We start from the raw sequence: 6000 nt of genomic DNA, 5'->3' as shown, positions 1-6000 counted from the left end.
ATATTTGTTGCACTCAAGGTCATCGGGCAACTTGGATAAGTCCCATCGGAAGAAGAACAACAAGGAGTCGCAGACTTCACCTCATCCGTCGGCCAATGAGATGAGGGAGCATCTGAATTCGAGGCATCGCACAGCAGTTGAGCCCGCACATGGGTAATTGTCGCTTCTCTGAGTCTCTGGGAGTCTGAGCGATCCCCCTCTCAGCTTCAAGAATTTTATGAGGCCATGGGCCTCGTATTTGAGTGGCCTGCGCTTCCCGGTGCATCTTTGGGTCCCGTGGGTTCAAGAGGGGCCCCTGTTGGATCCACACCTTTGGCTCAGGCACCAGTGGGGCCCCTTTCTTCCACAGATGGATCCGGACTGGCGTCTTTCGTGCCATCTCAACCTTCTCAGACACCGGTCCCAATGCTGACCCTCCCGGTGCCATCCCCATTTTGATCCCCGACTCCGACATGGAGCCAGATGGGCATCACCTGGAACAATCAATCAATCAATCAAATAATTTGTAAAGCGCGCTACATACCCACAAGGGTTTCAAGGTGCTGAGGGTGGGGAGAGGGGCGGTTGCTGTTGCTACTGGTCAAACAGCCAGGTCTTGAGTTGTCTCCTGAAGGTTAGAAGGTCTTCGGTTTGTCGTAGGATGAGGGGGAGGGTGTTCCAGGTCTTGGCGGCGCGATGGGAGAAGGATCTGCCTCCGGCTGTGGTTCTACGGATGCGTGGTATGGTAGCCAGGGAGAGGTCTGCGCAGCGGAGTTTCCTGTTGGGTATGTAGAAGGAGAGTCGACTGTTGAGATAGGCTGGGCCGGTCTTGTGGATTGCCTTGTGTGCGTGGATCAGGAGCTTGAAGGAGATTCTTTTGTCGACAGGGAGCCAGTGCAGGTTCCTCAGGTGGGGGGTGATGTGGTCGCGGCGCGATACGTCGAGGATCAGGCGTGCAGAGGCATTCTGGATTCTTTGCAGTCTGTTGATGAGCTTGGTCGGGGCTCCGGCTTAGAGGTCATTTCTGTAGTCGAGTCTGCTGCTGACTAGGGCCTGGGTGACTGTTTTCCTTATGTCTGTCGGGATCCATCTGTAGATCTTGCGTAGCATACGGAGGGTGTTGAAGCAGGTGGAGGAGACAGCGTTGACTTGTTTGGTCATGGTGAGTTTCGAGTCGAGGATGACTCCCAGGTTGCGTGCGTGGTTGGTAGGTGCGGGGTTGTCCCCAGCAACGCGGGCCACCAGGAGTCGTCGCATGCTGAGGGGTTGGGCCAGAGGATGAGGATCTCCGTCTTGTCTGTGTTCAGCTTAAAGCGGCTATCCTCCATCCATTTGGCGACGGCCTTCATTCCCTGGTGGAGGTTGGATTTGGTGGTGAGGGGGTCGTTGGTGAGGGAGAGGATCAGTTGCGTGTCGTCGGTGTAGGAGATTATGTTGAGGTCGTAATGTCGGGCGATGCGTGCGAGAGGCGCCATGTAGACGGTGAACAGCGTCGGGCTGAGGGAGGATCCCTGCGGGACGCCGCAGATGATCTCGGAGGCTTCGGATCGGAACAGGGGGGAGGCGGACTCTCTGGGTTCTGCCGGAGAGGAAGGAGGAGGTCCAGTCCAGGGCTTTGTCTCGGATCCCCGCGTCGTGGAGTCGTGTGCGTAGTGTGTGGTGGCCGACGGTGTCGAAGGCGGCGGAGAGGTCCAGAAGGATGAGGGCCGCCATCTCACCGTTGTCCAGTAGGATCCTGATGTCATCTGTGGCGGCAATGAGGGCGGTCTCAGTGCTGTGGTTGCTGCGGAATCCTGACTGGGAGGGGTCCAGGAAGCAGTTGTCTTCGAGGTAGCGTGTGAGCTGGATGTTGACTATCTTCTCGATGACCTTAGCTGGGAACAGAAGCAGGGAGATGGGCTGGACGTTTTTGAGTTTGCTCGGGTCCGCCTTGGGTTTCTTCAGTAGGGCGTTGATCTCGGCGTGTTTCCAGCTCTCAGGGAAGGTCGCGGTTTCGAAGGAGAGGTTGATGATGTTGCGCAGGTGGGGTGCGATGGAGCTGCCTGCTTTGTTGAAGATGTGGTGTGGGAAAGGGTCAGACGGCGAGCCGGAGTGGATTGTGCCCATGGTCTTGATTGTGCCTTCGATGCTCACGGTGGCCCAGGTTGTCAGGGGGTCTTGGTCGGTGGGGTGTGGTGGGTCCGGCGTGTTGGGGCCTGTTAGGGTCGTCTGGGGGTTGAAGCTGTTGTGGATGTCGGCGAACTTGCGGTAGAAGAAGGTGGCGAGGGAGTCGCACAGGGCTTGTGACGGCGGGATGTCGTTGGAGCTGGGGTTGGAGAGTTCCTTCACGAAGTTGAAGAGTTCCTTGCTGTTGTGTGCGTTGTTGTCGAGGCGGTCTTTGAAGGAGGTCCTGTTGGCAGTCCTGATGAGGTGGTGGTGGTTGCGGATGGCGTCTTTGTGGGTTGCGCGGCTGCCCGGCGACTTCTCGCTGTGCCATATGTTCTCCAACTTCCGGCAGGTGCGCTTTGTCGCTAGGAGTTCCAGGGTGAACCAGTTGGCTCTCTGTTGTGATCTGATGTATTTTCTAATTGGTGATGTCACTAATGGTTGCCTAGCAGCTGTAACTTTTGCTGGTGTATCGGAGGGTTTGTTTTTTCAGCGGGGCTAAGGTGTTGGCGCAGTCGTCCATCCATCGTCTAAGGGTGTGTGCACCATCGTCTGGGTTGGAGGGGTTGGTCGGTGGGTTGAGTGCAAGGTTTGTCTGTAGTTGTACTTAGGAGGTCTGCCCCAGCAGCGACAAGGGATCTGTAGGGTACGGTGATGTGCGTCGGGTTTCCGGAAGGTGCAGTGGTGGTCAGTCCAGGTGGGTTCGGAGACGTGGCTGAAGGAGACATGGGGGCTTGAGGAGAAGATGGCTTCGAGCGTGTGTCCGGCAATGTAGGTCGGCGTCGTGACAAACTGTTCCAGTCCGAGGTGGGCGAGGTTGTCTATCCGGAAGGAGGAGTTGCTGTCATTGTTGTTATCCATATGGAAGTTCAGGTCTCCGAGGGGGATGTAGTCGGTGGAGGTCACTGCGTGCGAGCTGATTAAGTCGGCGATGGCGTCGCAGAATTGTGGTTGGGGTCCGGGCGGTCTGTAGGCGAGGGTTCCTCTTAGGGTGGTCTTGGGGTCCGTGTGGATCTGGAAGTGCATGTGTTCGGCGGTGCTGAGAGTGTCGTCGGTGTTTGTTGAGACCCTGATGGTCTTCTTGTGGACAATGGCGATTCCTCCTCCGACTCCGTTGGTGCGGTCTCTGCGGGTGATCTTGTATCCGCCGGGGATGGCTATGGCAATATCTGGGCAGGTGGCTTCGTTCATCCAGGTCTCGGTCAGGAAGGCGACATCTGTTGATGCGGTGTCGAGTCGGCCCAAGAGCTCGATGGCGTGTTTGCGTGCGGAGGGAGTGTTGATCAGGATGCATCGGAGCTGGCTGTGTTCTGTCGTGGCGGGTGTCTCTGTGTCTTCGATGCAAGAGAAGCTGCAGTTCCGGCAGGCGAAGGGACCGTGGGTGCGCTTCGGGGTGACCCTGCAGCAGTTGAGGGTCCGTCCTGGGTTGAGAGTGATGAGGGTGCTGGCGTCGTATTGGAGGCGGTCTTAATGGCTGGTGCGGGGGCCAGGGGTTCTGGTGATGGGCGCGGTCCAGGCGTGGACGGGCGCAGACGGGCTTGCCATAGGCGCGCTCGCTGCGCGCATCAGCTGTGCGGCCGCTCCGCAGCCGCCATTTTAAGGGGGGTGGGAGGGAGGAGCAGCTGTGAGGTGGGTGGCAGGGGGCAGCGAATGGGCACGGAGGGGGGCGGGCCGCAGGGGATACAGCGGCGGGTACGGGAGCGGTGAGGGGGGCGAGCAGGCACAACCGGGGGCACAGAAGGCAAAAATGGGCAGCGGGGCACAGAAGGAACAAGGGCACACGAGAATGGGGAACAAAAGGCAAAATGGGCAGCGGGGCACAGAGGGAACAAGGGCACACAAGAGAATGGGGAACAAAAGGCAAAATGGGCAGCGGGGCACAGAGGGAACAAGGGCACACGAGAACGGGGAACAAAAGGCAACAAGCATTTACAATGCAATGGTCTCGGCATTGGTAAAATTAGAGCTATTGGCATTGCTCATGACATTATTTTTGTTTATGTTTTTGATTTTAAAACATTTAAAGAAACGGCATTGTCATGAGCAATGCCAATAGCTCTAACTTTAACAATGCCGAGACCGTTGCATTGTAAATGCTTGTTTTCCGGCTCTGGGGAAAGAAGGGGTGGGCAGATCAGAAGGGAACTCCGACTGACCGCGTTTGTTTCCACCAGTGCAAACTTATATAACAGATTTCCTAACTTATGTTTGGAATATATGTGGCGCCCACGGGCGCTTCCCATTTCACTTCATTCAACGTTTCCTTAAGAATGGGATTGATACAGAAAGGAACACGTCATGTTGGTATTTTACATGCTAACTTGTTTTTTTATGTTTAGACGCACTCAATGTAATGCTACACACAGATAGCAGTTAGGTAAATTAAGGACTGGTATCCATTCTTTAGATGCGGATACTTCGAGGAAGATGTGAGCAACCCATTGGATGTTTTTGGGGTACGGAATATTTAAGGTAAGGGTTAGATGACAGTTTCCCTTTTACAAAAGTAACTAAACAGTATTAAGCAATGTTAAAAAAAAAAGAGACGACGGGGGAGAAAAAGTGAGCAAGGAGAGAGAGAGACAGCCTTACATAGAGAAAGTGATAGAGAGATAGAAAAAGACAGAGTCGAAGAAATCGAGAGGGGGCTACATAAGGAAAGAGAGGCAGAGAGAGAAGGAGGAGAAAAACGAGACCGACAGACAGTTAAAGGAAGGTAAACAGAGAGAAGTTGGGAATCAAAGACACAGAGTTCTAAGCGGTGTGTGCATTTAGTACATAGATAGATAGACAGACAGACAAACGGACAGACTGACGGTGGGGCGGTCCTGTATGGCATGGGCACGGAAAGTGTTTCAGTTCTTACAAAATGTATTCTCGGAATAGATCGGCGTCTTTTGATTGGGCCAGAGAGCCACAGTAAAACACCAACGTCACCTAGTGAAGATGACTGCAGGAAGGGGGTGCGATATTCTATCTTTGAGACGAAAAGGTCTCGTTTGCAGGTCGGTCTCTTCAATGCCCCTTGGTTCGGCCCCCCACTCCCCAGAGGGAGGGGGATAGTGGCGGGACCGGGGGCCTCAGTGGAGGCCACCCCCGGGAGCAGAGCCCGAACACCAAGGACCGGATTGGGTAGAGATAAGGGAGGGGAGAGAAGGAAGCAGGAACACCATAAGATAGGGCTGGTAGTAGGGCTGGCCCAGATCAGCCGTAAATCTAGGGTAGGAATGTGTGAGGGAGGCAGGGGTATTTAAAGGTGGGCACCGGGCACAAGGCCCTCTTTCTCCTGGGAAATTTGTAAGGAGAAGAAGAGAGGTGCTGCTGCTACAGAGTGTGAGGTGAGGGAGGGGCGGGGGGGGTTCAGGGAACAGTGGGCCTTGGGAGGGATGAGGTGCCGTTGCCCAGGGGAGAGGGTGGGAGAGATGTGTGGGGCAGCTGGCGGGGTATTAATATTACAACTGAAATGGTTAATAAACGACAAGAACGTTATGGGGCATTAATAAAGTGTTAAGGGAATTTGTTACAGGATATTTCTGGGTATTAATGTATTCGTCTAACTCACCTTTCACCAATTATTGGCCGGAGAGCGCACAGTGGCTCATCTAGCGAGGTCCCCACCCAAGGGTGTATTTCCTCCTCGAAGCACATTTGTGAAGGTTGGTGACAAAGGAAGGTTTGCAGAGGTCAGCGGGAGCTGCTTAATTGCCGATCTAGGGTTGGTGCGGTGTTAAAAATGCACGCAATGACTGGCATTGTCATTGCTTTGACCTCTTAATAACTACAAAAAATTAAAAGCCGGAATGAAAGTCGGGCGCGGAGAAGATCGCCGGAGGAGCGGGCAGAATTCGAAAATGAAAGCAAGGCGACGCGAGAGGG

At 54.6% G+C, this 6000-nt stretch overlaps 1 protein-coding gene across 8 annotated transcripts in view; it reads left to right on the top strand.

Moving 5' to 3' along the window:
* TMEM94 (transmembrane protein 94) overlaps positions 1 to 6000 on the top strand; it is an 805258-nt gene that overhangs the window by 166140 nt on the left and 633118 nt on the right. The window lies entirely within an intron of this gene.

The sequence above is a fragment of the Triturus cristatus genome, chromosome 7 (assembly GCF_964204655.1).
Source record: "Triturus cristatus chromosome 7, aTriCri1.1, whole genome shotgun sequence".
Classification (NCBI taxonomy): domain Eukaryota; kingdom Metazoa; phylum Chordata; class Amphibia; order Caudata; family Salamandridae; genus Triturus; species Triturus cristatus.
The sequence above is the reverse complement of the archived record's forward strand: the minus strand, read 5'-3'. Positions and strand labels throughout refer to the sequence as shown.